This window comes from Grus americana, chromosome 3, assembly GCF_028858705.1.
Source record: "Grus americana isolate bGruAme1 chromosome 3, bGruAme1.mat, whole genome shotgun sequence".
Lineage (NCBI taxonomy): Eukaryota > Metazoa > Chordata > Aves > Gruiformes > Gruidae > Grus > Grus americana.
In genome coordinates, this window is record NC_072854.1 from 8,831,021 (window position 1) to 8,845,257 (window position 14,237).

General features: G+C 41.8%; 1 long non-coding RNA gene across 1 annotated transcript in view; it reads left to right on the top strand.

Annotated features, from left to right (window-relative positions):
- Window positions 1-14,237, top strand: part of LOC129204907 (uncharacterized) — a 171,549-nt gene that overhangs the window by 18,014 nt on the left and 139,298 nt on the right. The window contains exon 2 of the long non-coding RNA XR_008576530.1: window positions 13,123-13,322. This is a non-coding gene — a long non-coding RNA (uncharacterized LOC129204907). The remainder of the gene's footprint in view (window positions 1-13,122; window positions 13,323-14,237) is intronic.

A 14,237-nucleotide genomic window follows, 5' to 3' on the forward strand; every position in this document is an offset into this window, starting at 1 on the left:
CTCATTGTAGGGCTGGGGTCTGAAGCCTCATTATATTTAAAAAAATCCAAGGTGTTATGCTATCAAATATCACCAGAATGACACTCAGCTATATTTCCCAGGATAAATGAGCACATTGGCTTTAATATTGCGGTGTTCACATTTAGATTTTCTTTCTGCAGTTTATTCACTTATTTTCTAATTCAGAAAATGCACTAATTTGCAGGTTTGCCTGTTACTGGTATGAATTAAGGTGCTTTTACTGTATAGTAAAATTAAAAACCACAGACTAGCAATAATATCTGTACTGCAAAACACCCTCCTTAATTAAGCAATAGGACATGAAAGGCTGTATATTTCTGAGTGATTATAGCACACCTCATGTTGTTTTATAAGGCATGAAATCTAATGCAGAGTGACCACCCGAGAATTGTAGTAATTGCCCTAAAAACACTGCCTGGAGTGCCTGGTTGCTATTGTGAAATGCAATCAAGATGTAAAAATAAGGATTAGAGAGAGACCTGTGCGTGAAAAAAACCCCTCTCAAATATGGCTCTTGCCCTCCATGATAGCTTCTCATCCCAGCCGTGTCTTGTGCAAAGTTTTAAAGAATGTAACTGAACAGTGAAAGTGCAATTAAAGATTTGTAAACTCATTGTAAACAGCATATTCGTGACATAAAAGTGTTTAAGGGAATTAAACCCCCTTACAGACAGGATCTCACATGCTCGCCTGAACTCTTTAGGTTTATGTTTAGCTTTTTACAGACCCTATTTGTTTTCAAGTTTTAACTAAGATTTTTTTTTGGCATTTAGTTAATCACTTCTACATAAACAATAATTAAATGGCCATCGCCTTGGAAACTGGCTGCAACGTTAATCTTGAACTCAAATATAGGGTCTGTTACAGCCAACAAAACAATTAACCCAATTCGTTCAGACCATTAATACAAAAGATAAAACATTAAAAAATCAAACCTTAGTAGAGGCAAACATAAGTCACATTTTGCAAGCAGTTGTGTTCTCTGCTGACCCAGGGAGCGCTCCGGTTTTGTATGTTGATGTGCATAAAATAACCAGCAAAAACCCGTTCCGCTGGGCCGTTCGGTTTAGATAAGGATATATGGAGTCCCGCGTGGTTGTGGTAGGTACCACAGGGTGTTTTAACCAGACTAGGAGTTAGGAAAAATAGTGATTACAGCCTGCTACGGATTGAATAACAACTTTTGATGTGTTCTAGTAGCATCCTGCAGTGATGCAGCCAAGGGTGAATACAGGTAAATGTTTACCCTCTTCTAACTTGGGCAATATTGAGTTTATACCAAACGGGTAGGGATATCTATTTTTTATTTATTGCTAGACAACTGAAATGATGCCATTTGTGTTCCTCCCAAGAACTCCGCAAAACACATGTCTGTTTAAGTGGATGCTTTAGACTACCCTTCGAGAGAGAGGAGGAAAAAAGAGAGGGTGATGGACAGCCATAAATACCTTTGCTGGAAACTTTCAACCCAACCTTTTTCTTTTTTTTTTTTTTTTCTTTCTCCATTTTCATTTTGAATTTTCTTTAATTGAAACCTCAGTGGCAATTCTAGCCTTCATTGAACATTGAAATGCCAATAGAGCTGCTTTATAATGGAGGGCTGTGTAGCAAGACTGTACAATAATATCCTGGTGCAATATAACAGTAGGTAGCTGGGGAATGTAATCGATTTCCAAAAGAACTCGAATGACCCTCCTCGCAGACACACAGCGCTCCGAAACTCCACTGACTCCAGCTCCGATCAGTTCTGGTTCACTTCCTTCTTTAAGAGGAGGATGTTTAATCTTATCAAGAGCCGTTATGAAGCCTTTTTTTTTTTTTTTTCTCTTTTTGCTTTAAATAGCGTGTGCGCCATTATGTTGTCACCTTTATTTACCTGCCAGGCTTTCCCCATATGCCTCTATTAGGGTATAATTATGTAAAGTTGTAAACGTCAATATGGGAATTATGTCTTTCTGGGACAGTGATTGCGGTCTAATGCCAGATGCCATCAGCTGAAAGCGGGGGAGGATGGAGCAAGTACCGAAAAGGGGAATGATTCAATTTAAAAGAATCCAAGATTTCTTCTGGAGATGTCCTGCATTTCTGTACGAAGGAGTTCTGGTCGGGAGCGCTGTGCTTCCGCTAGGAAAGATCCTTAATTGTGCGTTAACTTATAACCTTGCTACGTATATACAATAGCTATGAAATGGTTATGCTTGGTTTTTAATGCATCTTTCAATTTTTAAGAACTTTCCTTCTTTCCTTCTGAGATGCATTTGCTGTGGGAGACACACGTGGATATTTACAGTTCTGAAATGAAATTCTTCTGTGTATGTTTCCATAGGTAGAATCGGGATCTAAGTAAAGTTAAGGGACTATGCTTTGGTCGTTTTTTGATTTCTTGATCTCTCCACATCCTACAGAGGTCTTCTAAGGGGTAGCATAAAATTGGGCTTGATGTTCAGAAAAACATGACAGACCTTAAGATGTATTTTGAAATATTTCTTATTTGAATTATAGGAAGCAATGACAAATATCATAGCACAGTCAACATTCTTGCCTTGTAAACGCTCAGTGTTTTGTAGCAGATATAGCACCATGTCTCTTTAAAGGAGAGATTTCTTTATGAAACAGTGTTCCTGATTTAGCAAAGATTTTACTCTCACCTTTCTGTTTCATAAACGTGATCTTCAGGTTTCGAAAATTTCCCTTTAGAGGCAGGAGCGCTATCAGTTCCCTTTTATAAACAATTAAACCTATCTGCATTTCGGATGAAACTCTCAGACAAACCAAACTCTCCTCTTTAGATCCTTCTTTTGCCGCTCGCCTGCGCTGAATACAGCGTTTATTACTTCCCTTTTCTTTTCATTTTCCTTGTTTCATGCCACAGTCAGCGCTGCCTGTCTCGACGCTCTGCTTGCTTAGCCTCTGGTACGTTCAGTGATATTTAAATAACGTAATACAGTATCAGGGTTTTTATAAAACCCAATTCAGTCAAAGACTTCAAATTCAAAAGCATAAGCATGAAGTAATCGAGAGGAACATTGTTTGCCTTAATTTTGCTGCATCGATAAAGTCTTGCGGTCCCACAGAAATAGGAAAACGAAAGGATTAGTCTTTTTTTTTTACAGTTTTGGGTGTCATTTTAGGGTCTGCGCAAAGCTAATATTTTAGTTAAAGAGGAGTTCATCCCTTTTTTCCCTTTGCCTGCGCAGCTTTGCCGGTACCGGCAGGTCGGGGTGGGGGGAGTCAGCGCTGCCAGTTTTCAGTTCGGGGTTTGACCGCCAGAGGGGGGTGCGCGTGCTCCTGCCTGCCCGCTGCCCGCGCCCGCTGCCCGGCGCGCATCCACCCGGGGCTGCGGCGCTGCCTGCAGAGCTGGCGCGGTGCCGATCTCAGCTTATCCCTCTGCAGGTGCAGCGTTAGAGACGCGGTGCAATCCCTTCAGTCGGTGCCGTGGGAAAGACACCGCGCAACCCGGAGCCTCTTTCTTCTTTACCCGACTATTCATCAGGCGTCAAGGAGCTGACCGTGTGTTTTTCTCATACGAAATAAAGAAGCTCAGGGTCTAAGGACCTTTGCAAACCTTATCACCTCCCACTTTCCTGGACGCCTGCCTCTTTCACCTGCCTTCTCCAGAATAAGAATGGGCAATTATATTAATCTCCTCCTTTCTCCCCTGAAAATCCCAAGTCCGTTTAAAACAAAATGTTATGCTGCACACACAGTTCACCTTAATAACAAGAAGGAGAAGATGAATGATACCTGAGAGGTATTTATCATGTCACTGATAGTACTATTGGTGAGCAAGGTGCGCTAAAAATCTACCTTGACTAAAATAGAATTAAAATGTGCAATTTTTCCCTGTGTTTAGGGAAATGGGGGAGCACAGGGGAGCTGCTGGGGAGTGTTTTAAGAATCCGTTTGCAAACAACTGTTAGAATTGTAGATACACATTTAGTAGCTTTAATTCAGTCTTTGAATCTCCCAGGATTCGCGGGTCAGTTAATAAGGTACTATGCATTTATCTTCAGAATTGGACCTGAATACTGAGGTTTTGCCACTCCTGTATAGAAAGGTCCCAGTCCTGCACCGACCCCATTGTAGCTGGACATCCAGGGTTACACAGACCTTGACGGATGTCGCTATGTAGCTCCTTGCCAGTGATCTTTGTGTTATAAAACCAGGGCTTCGGTCCTAAATGTTGGTATTGTCCGAATCTTCCTTTCTTTCCGCAGGTGGCCAACACTCTGTTTTCTGGTTTTCTGTCTTCTCCATCCAGAGATGGTCTTGTGGGTATAAAGCCTGTGAAGCGCTTTGGAAATGAATACCATTATGCAAATTGTTGCTAGAAACAGAGCACAGACCTATGCGTTGTAGATTCAGACCGAGCTCTCACTGAGATCAACTATAACGCTTGTCTAAATAGCAGAATGGTTTGCAGAATCGGGCAGGTATGCTGCATTTATTTATAAAAGCTTTTGGAGACCAAAAGGTGAATTTTGGCATGCAAAATTGTCAGAACAATGGCAGCTGAACCCTATTCTGTCCGTTGCAAAGTCTTATTGGGTTTAAATGATTTCTTTTTAACCTGCTCCAGTCTCTCCTCGACCTGCTGGAGCCCCGATTTTAGCTCACCACTAGGATGTGAAAAATTACATCTCCAGGTAAGAGAAGCCTTAGCCTCATCGGGCAGAAAGGACATAAAAAAGTGTTTGACATTATTAAACTAAGCAGCCTTAGTCATCATGTGGCAACAAAGCACCTGGAGGAATTAAGTTTTGAAACAAAATAAGGTTAATAAAACCACGTTTGAGGTAGGGCAGACAAAAGGGTAGAGGTTATACTAGTTAGAGGTGCCTGTAATCTTGTAGCAGTGCGCTCGGAGGAAAGGACTGGCTTTCATATTTCTTCAGCTGAAGTAATCAAAGAAGCAGAGCATCAGTCAGTCTTGAAGTGATGCAGGCTAGCTGCAGTAGGCTGGAAAACATACTTGTATCCTAAACGTGCTGCCCAGTAACTTCTTGTGAAGCCATGTTTGCTTAAAGCAGTGAAAGGAACAATGTTGTTTGGGGAAATGCTAAAGTTTGGTGAAAAAACCTCCAAAATATTGTGTTTCTGGCCCCATTCGTTTAAATCCTACCCCTTTCCTTAGTCGTAATCTTTATTAACAGTCCAGATGCTAATTTCCTCTGAATAGAAAGAGTTGTCATGGAAAACGGCGACTGTTTGAGGTGCAGGATCTGTAAGAATCAAGACCAGAATCGAGAATCAGACTCTGTGTTGGCCAGAGAGTGTCTGAAGCGTGGATAGGCATTGGGCTGGGATTTCTCGAAGGAACCAGTGATTGCTTACCCACCTCTCAAACAGGTTTACAAAGGGCAGTTCCTGAATATTGCCTGGAACTGGGTCAGCAAAAATATTCCAGTTGCTTTTAGGACATCGTGGCTGCATGTAGGAAACCTCATGTGAGAGTAGAGTAAGTCTGGTTTTAGGAGACTTGTTGGGTATATTGTCATTTACAGTAGTCGATACAGCTGATTACCATGGTTACCACACAGAAGCATTATGCACCTTGTTTGTGATTTTGGTTGCATGGTTAGAGAAAGAGAGAGGGAGGGATAAAAAACGTATTTGAGAAGTGTAGCCTGTACTTAACTCATAGGGGTCTTGTAAGGTTGAATTAGCTAATATTTTCTGCTTTGCTTTGGAGATGTAAAAACTACTTATGTTTTATTACTGTTTTTTTTTTCTTTTTTTTATTTGGACAAATCTTGCCAGGTTTAAGAAGTCACGTCTCTTAAATAGCTTAACCTTTTAGACCTGTAGGAAGAATTTTATATTATGGGAAAACCTTTGCTCCTAAGGAGAAGAGAAGATAGATGATCCAGTAATTAAGGTGCTGAGCTGCATCTTAAAAGATCTCTGGCTCTAAGAAATCCTTCTTGGTAGCAAGTCAATTCATCTAACCAGGACTCAGTTTACCCTCAGTGGAGGGTAATAATTTCCTTTCTCATCTGGTCTACTTAGATTGTAAATTCAGAGACTAGAGACTGCCCTTGGCTACCTATTTGCATCTAGCGTGGCTGTAACGAGAAGCTGGTACTAACTGTGGCTTGTGTTTCCTTGAATAACCGCGTCAACCATGAACAATTTAAGGATGGGATAACTATTTTGCTTGAGTTGTTTAGGTGTCTTCAGTGGACAGTCAAAAAGGCGAAGGAGACGTCATTGTAAATTAGCTACCTTTTCTGACTTTAGCTTTACAAACATCCACAGTCAACGGGCTGCAGTTTTATTACAGAGTCGTGGGACCTATTTTACTCTGGTATCTTTAAATTAACCAAGGTGTTAACTAGGGTAGTAAAGATAATGGCTCTTTTAGGCTTACTGAAGCTCCAGGCAGACCGGGAAGCCAGATCCTCTGCTTGCAAATGCTCGTGTAGCAGCAGTGTCATCATTTTACATCAGCTGAACAACTGGCTCAGTATCCTGATATTAAAGGGTAGATTCCAACTTTAAAACCTTAAGCAAAGTGGAGAAGGGATGTCTCAATTACTCTGATTCATCGTGATATTGAGAATCAGGACATTAATGAAAGCTTTAGTAGATGCGAATGGAAAGATAGGTAGAGAAATAAGCTTTTTCTCAATCTCTCTTGTGACAGGGTTATGTTAGAGGGCCATGACCCATTATCCTATCTTGGAGCTGCTGGGCAGGATTGATATGAAACATCAGGAATATAGTCTGTCCAGATTTCAGAGGACTTTGTTATGCTGAGCTCTGAAAAAGTAAAATATAGGCAGAATATGAGCCAGCTGCTCAGTGTGCAAATTTTAGGCACATGGAATAAACTGGAAAGCATGTGAACTCCCTCTGCCATGCAGAATGGCTAAAAATATTGCAGAAATCCAAGCTGAATGCTGGAGGCCTTTTCTTCTTTTTCCTCCTAAGCAGATCTCTGGTAAAAATAATTTCTCTGCCACCAGAGAGCTCCTGCAAGAATGTACTCCAAAAGCTGATGGGATGGGCTAGTTGAATATATTATTTCTCGGAACATTTTAAAAAATATGTATTTATTTGCTTTTGTTAAAGTAATGTTGAAGTAATAAGTGCTTTGTGTCTCTTTGGTATGTAACCTTGCCTCCAGACTGTGCTGACCAGGTCTCCAAAACAAAGAAGATGAATACATCCATGTGATCCCTGTAAAAAGCACAAGTGTATTATCCCTGACGCAAACTATTCCGAAGAAGAAAATATTTTTTTCTTGTGTTGGTAGGTATAACATTATATATGGCACTCCTAGTAAGAGTTTCTAAAATAGCTATGCTGCATAAAAAGGTGAGAGCGATGAATAATTAGGTCTAAGCAAAGAAGAAGTATTTCAAAACATTTATCTTAGAGCTGCATCACAAGTGAAATGACATCCCAGTTTTAATTTGTCAGTAAACTGGACAACTGGATGCAAAGGGGTCACTCCCGCGGAACATGGATAGTCCAGCTGCCTTTCCCTGCACACAGGCAATGAAACCTCTTTTTTCTTTTTTTTTTTTCTGTTCTCTCTGCTACAGATGCACCTGAATCTTTGTTTCAATTACATTATTTATAATTAATTGCACTTTTGAAGTTCCGTAGACGTGAAGCAGAGGATATTCTGCAAACCCCATGAATGAAGATATTAATAAAGTATTCTGCATAATTATGCCCAGACTTTCGCTGAGGAGGAAAAGATCTGTGATCAGAGAGTTTTCCTGGGCTGGAAGAAGTAGCCCAGATCTCTGAGTGGTGGGGTGGTGACTGAGCGCTTGGCCTCAACCTCTTTGGTTGTATCTCAGGAAAGAGGTGACAGACAGTACTGTAAATTTGATAGCAGAGAGAGGCTCCTTCGGGTCACATCACCTCTTGTTTTAACTCGAGACTGGCTCTTCTCATTTGCCATTCAAAACTGGTTTTATAATAAGTGTCAGGACCCTTGGGTCAGCAGAGCAGTGAAAAGGCTGGCTGTCCCAGCTCGGTACGGCTGCAGCGAGTTCACCGGTGCTCCTTTCCGGCAGCCCAGCTCACCTTGGCTGTCAGCTCTTCAGCCAGAAGTGCAGCTGGGGCCTCGGACAGCGGAGGTGTGGAGGCAATTCCAGCTAGCACTGGGTGCCTACGGTGTATTGTCTGTGCTTTAGTCCGAACTATTTCACACTAAGGGCCCTCTTCTAAACACTGAATTAGGTGGAGTCTTTCAAAACTTCATGGGTGATAGCCCTGGAAGTAGAAAGTCTTCATGACTCACTGAGTATTGTCTGTGAGGAATGATTGAAGCCATCTACTCACAATCCCAGTAATCCCCTGCCATGTCTCTGAGACGGGACATCAGAATTTCTCCGACGACTGTATCAAATGCCACGCTCGAGTCCTGCGCGAGGAGTTATTTTTCAGAGTTCCGATAAAGGGAAATGTAGGTTATTATGAGAAATGGATATAAATTTAATAACAAGGTCTGATATAAGCAGGAAGGCTTTTTACATTGTCTGTTCTACTAAGATTATGGACAGCACCTATAATGTGATGTGCCAGCAAAGCAGAAAAATGTTTTATGCTATTACAGCCTGGTGTTGGGAGTGTGGATCTTCCCTTTTCAGTGATTCAAGTGTAGTGGAAAGAGATTTGTGTGCAAATAGCAGAAACGAACAACCAAACATAAATTCAGTAGCTGAGAAAATCTTTGACTGTTTTCCCAGAAAAGCTAGTAAAGTGTGTCAAAAATCTAACTGTCCTCTTAGAGTTAAATCAGGATTTTTTTCTTTAAACAGAAAGCTCTATAGGTAGGACATAACCTCTTAATAGAGGGCTTGAGCGCTTTGCTACCTGATGCTTTGCAGCCTTGAGGAAGTTATTCACAGCAAGAGGAACAGATGCTGTTGGAGGGTTTGTACAATTGGGCGTTTTGAGGAAGAACTGCTGTTGAGGTAAAAGGGAATAGCACTCCTTATGTGAAAAGGCTGATTTACATTTAAGTCAGTAACTGTTGCATTGACAATTGCTATGGAAGATAGATGTAGCGGTTATGCTGAGTGAAGAATTAATTAGTAAAAGCTTTCAAGGCTATGAGGTATTGGCCCACTGTTTCTGGTTTGAATTCAATGGATTCTACGGCAGAACACAGCTGGGTTAAATACAGGAATGAATCAACCTCAAGAACATCACAGAAAATGATCACCAGGTTTCAAGCAAAGACATCAGCTGGGAGACACTTGATAAATGCGTAGAGAGCCTTCCCTTGCTGTTGTACAGTGAATTGGTTTTTGGTACTGTCTGAATGAAACAATGGCAGAACATAATGCAGTTTCATAGCGGAGGAACATCCCAGGCTATCTTAAAAGAACGTGAAGACAGCAAGGTGCCACTCAGAGCTGGCAGCGCTGTTTCTTCAACTGATTGTCTTTAATCATGTCATGGTCTCTTTCAGCAGGACCTGTTTTGGGGAGTGTGCAAGAAAGGGCACAGCTCACTGAATCATGGAGCCTGGTCCATACATTTATTGTCAGTTCTCAGGGTAAGATTCTCATCTCATTGACTGAACACTAGTCAAATCTTGTTTCAAACAGAACGTTTTTGCTGCCTTGTAGAGGGATGCTTGTCACCATGGTGTCCAAATGCCTGATGTGTGTTGACAATGTTACCCTTTGCATGTCCCAGCAAGCACAGGCATGTGGTATTTCATACATGAAGGACACATAGAGGAATGAAGTGATTTATGTGAGTCCATACTGAAAGTCTGCAGCAAAGTTGGAAAAAACACCACCACGGCGGTGCTTACATTAGCGAGTAGTGGGGCACTGTGCAAGAGAAGCTGTAACACTGAGAGGAGTGGTTCTGAAGACCTGACATCAATTTGTTTTGGAGGCTTTACTTCAGAATTGGTCTACTGTCATCCAGGCGAATGAACTCCTATTGGCAGCTGGAGTGCACCTGGGCTGCACCTGGAGCACGTCCTTCAGTTTAATTTAACCCTCAAAGAGTCCAGTTTGCCTACTCTGAGAGAAGTTGTGATATGAGCCTACAGGTGATGATTGGGAGACTTGCTTCTAGTGCACGGTCCTGACCTGAGATAACGTGCTGCTGTAGGAACACCCTCTGTCCTCTGCCACGCTCAATTCCTCTATAGTATTTAAGGTGAATCCCAGCAGGCACTTCCTACAGCGTCTCTGACATCACGTGTAAAACCAGGCAATTACTTGCAGATTATTGATACTGTCCTTGGCTCGCTCTTCTCATTTAAAACCTTCTTCTCAGCGAGCTTGCTGCCTTACATAGCTTCAGCTATCATCTGCTTTGCATCAATGACTTACAAATCTACGTGTTCTCTCCTGACCTCCCTGCCTCCATCAAGTCCAGCAGCTTGTCCTGTTTCTCTCTGAAATTTCCCTCTGAATGTCCTGCCCTCCATTTAAACTTCACGTGGCAAAAACATCATAGCTCAGTGAGCTGCTCGAAGTCATTACAGCAGGAGCCCAGACAGCCATTAAACATAATAAAATTTTACATATGTCTTAGGTTAGTGGTAGGAAGAAAAATGTTTCTGCTAATTGAGCTAATTTTTATTAGGTATTTTATTTCAGTATTGTATTAAGTAAGTGTACTTCAGTAACTGTACTTCAAGCGTTCTATAAATGATAGAACAAAGTTTTTCTGATATAATATTTAGTTCAGCTTTTGGAATAAATTTCTCAGGCATCACAGAAGGCAAACATCCATTCTCATACTTGTGGATCCCTCTGTCATGTTTGACATTGTTGGCCACAAGCTACATTTGCTTGTCTCAGTGAGGCTGTGAGCCCCAGGGTAATGAGCTTAAATGGTGTGAGACCTGCTTCAAGGCATAGTTGCAGCAGGCAGTGATAGGAAACAGCAGTGCTGTCAGGAGAGTTCTCACTGGTACGATCCCACACAGATTCTCCTCTCTCTTTAGTGTTATTCAATATATGAGTCAGTAGGATTTAGGTATCTCTGAATCTGGGATGGCTAAATCCTCATCCCTGCGATTGTGTTGCCAGAAAAAGGCTGCTCCTACTTTTTCACCAGAAGGCATGGCCATTCGGTGACTCAAATGGAGTTATGTATCTTGATGTCGTCAATGGTAAGACACATGTCTGGGTCAATGGGAGCTGTTCTGTGACTCATGATAAGCCTGAAAAGGCGATCAGAAAGGAGGAAAGGACCCAGAAGAGATAATACTATGTCCTGGGGCAGCAGCTGAATGCAACCACCCAACTCTCCTGATTCCTTGGAGAACCCTGCCAGAACCTCCCCGAACCAGCTCCCTAACTGCCTGTACTGGGAGCCTTGCAGAAGACATTGTATTTGAGGAGTTTGTGATCTTGAACAGGCCTTGTCTGCTCCATTGGCCATTGTATTTAGGGCCTGAGAAACCCGTATATTATTAACATAATCTGTAAATTATAAATATTTGGGAAAAGAAAACTCTATTTGGATCAAAGGGTGAAATGTATTGATCTTGACCAAGAGACGTTTGCACGTTAGGAGTTGTTGATCCACATAGCAGTTAACCTGAGCAACCTGTGCCATGCTGCACTGTGCTGCACGTCCAGTGTGTCCTTCAGGCTGTGTTGTCCTGCACAAACCCTGTGGGCACAGGACAACCTCAGCCAGCTCATTGTATGAGATGCTCCTGCAGGCAGCTCCCACTTGGTACCAGTGATTACTCTGCCTGCGTGGCCTTGCCTTTATCTAAAAGTTCAGCAAGAAGTTGTCATGCAAACATCTTTTGTGACTAGAGTTGTTTTCTTGTAAGAAAATTATATGTTGGCTTGAATGACCAAAAAGGAGATATTTCTCTCCATGGACAGGATCCGCTCTGCGCAGTGAGCCATGGGATAATCCATCCAGGGTCCATGCGATGCTGCAAGGACACGGGGTGCCACTGTCTGAACGGGTGTAAGGTTTACTTGCTATCTATATTTCTCTTCTTATTCTGTCTTATTAAAACAGTTCTCAATCTGCCTTACGCATCAGCTTGCTCATCACAGAAGAGCTTTCACCCACATCGTGCACTGGCAGGGTTGTTGGTTTTGGATGACTTCTGGAATCAAAGATTTTGGGCAATTTTCCCCTGTTTCTGGGTAAAATGTCCCTAGACCCTCACAACATGGCCAACTGAAGTTGAGGATTTACTTCAACTCATGAGGCAGCACAGGGTGCTGCTCTCCACCAGTCCCCAGGAGACCTACCTTGCCCAACCATCCTGGGCAATACATGTCTCTGGGTGCCTCTGTTTGTCAGTCCCACAACTTACTGGTCTTTACCTCAGCAAGAGAATGTCTGCTGCGATTAGTAAGGAGAAGAGTGGAGAAATCTCTGATTTGGAAAAGTCCCCCTTGATTGATTTCTGGATCACAAAAGATAACCAGCTGCCAAGCCTCGGGAACACTCCAAGTAAGCATTCACATAAGCAGACACCACACGTTTGACAGATGTTAGTCACATTGCTTAATGCTCCACTGGATGCTACAGATGTGAGCATGGTATAAGAACCTACAGAGGAAAGAAAGGGATAGAAAAAAACCCACCAAATGACAATTTCCCTGAAGAGATTGTATCCACACTTCCTTGTCTAGATTCTCAATGCAGGTTCTGTTGTATAATTAATAGCATATCACCTTTATTCCCATACCAGTCTTACGCCTTACGGGCTGTCATCTGAAAACACAGGCAGAGATTTTGTGCTGTGCCAGATTTCAGCTAGCAGAAGGTTATGGGAGAATGTTATAACAGTCAGTTATAGAATTTTAATTTCAGATTATTAACCTATATATATAAAAATATATATACAAAGACATAGGTTAAGTTGACCCATAGTCCTCTCTAACCTTTGCCTGCTAGAGACACCCAAAGTGCTTCCCCCAAGCTACAGGTAGAAAGGTGGAGGAAGGCAGGGGCAGCACGTGTCTGCTTTGGTTAGCACAGTTACATGGCAAGAAGGCTCAGCCACAGGAAACAGATCTTTACCGATATCCTGTCCTGGGATTTCTCTGAAGCTCCACACCATAATTTATATTCCTGAAGTCATGAGAAATAACGTCTTTCCTGAAACCAGCTCTTTGCTTTCTCCAGTTGCACTTGCCATACTTCAACACGTGCTCGAGCCGTGAAGCCTGTCACGCAGGACAGAACCTTCAGCCGTTGATATCCAGCCGCCCCCTGCGTCCTTTTCCTCACGAGCTCAGAACAAGGACTGTAACATCATAGCCTGAGATGTCTGGAAGAAAGGATGGCTGATGTTGCACGCTCAGAAGATTAACAGGTTTGGGCACGTAAGTTCAGTTATACAGGTATTCCTTGGGACTGAATGTATCCCTAAATGTTTTTACTTCAAACTGTCATTACGAGACCCTGTGAAATCTCACTGTAAAATATTTTGTTCTGTTATCTGCGTTACATAAGGCTCTGGAATAAAATCTCCAACAATTTAGCTTGCTTGTGTGTACAGAGCAGTAAACAGATACAAATTCAAAAGGAAAAGGAGAAAAAAATGCCCTCGAGAAAAGTATGAATGAGCTTGAAAAGGGCAAATAAAATAGCAGAGACATTTATATTGGTCTCTCCTACTGCTCCGAACAAAACAATTATGAGATAAGAGAGGCAAGAACGGGAGGAAATTCTTTCATTTTTCACGTTGCAAGTCCGAAGGATCCAATAGCCTGTTTATGAAGAGCAATAAAGAAGATACATGAACTTGGTAAAGATGTTGTTACAAATATATCAGCCTGTTTGGAAAGGCCAGGAGTTTGGGTTTTTGGGGGGCTTTTTTGGTTTTTGATAGTGTTGTTGCTTTTTATATAGAGCTATCAGCTAAGATTTTAAGGTTGGGATTTTTTTTTTGTCAAGAGAGCAATAACTGACAAGAATGGTTTGTTATAACTAGCAGAGAGGACTACTGCTTTTATTTAGGATTTGGAAATGGTATGAAAAACAGGCAGATGGGAACCTGAATTTAATGAAGCTTAAATAAGCAAATATAACATTGGCCAGCTTTTAAACAAACTTAAAAGCAACTATTCCTTGTTCCTAATTTGAAGTTTTAAAAAACAGAATGCATTTGCCTGATACAGTGATGCTAAAAATGGTGGCTGATGTTCCAAAGGGAGATTTATCACTTTTTTTGCTTTCTAGTCTGAAATGTGTGTTCTTTTGAAATGGTGCAGGGAAGCTCATCTTTCTGCCAGTTA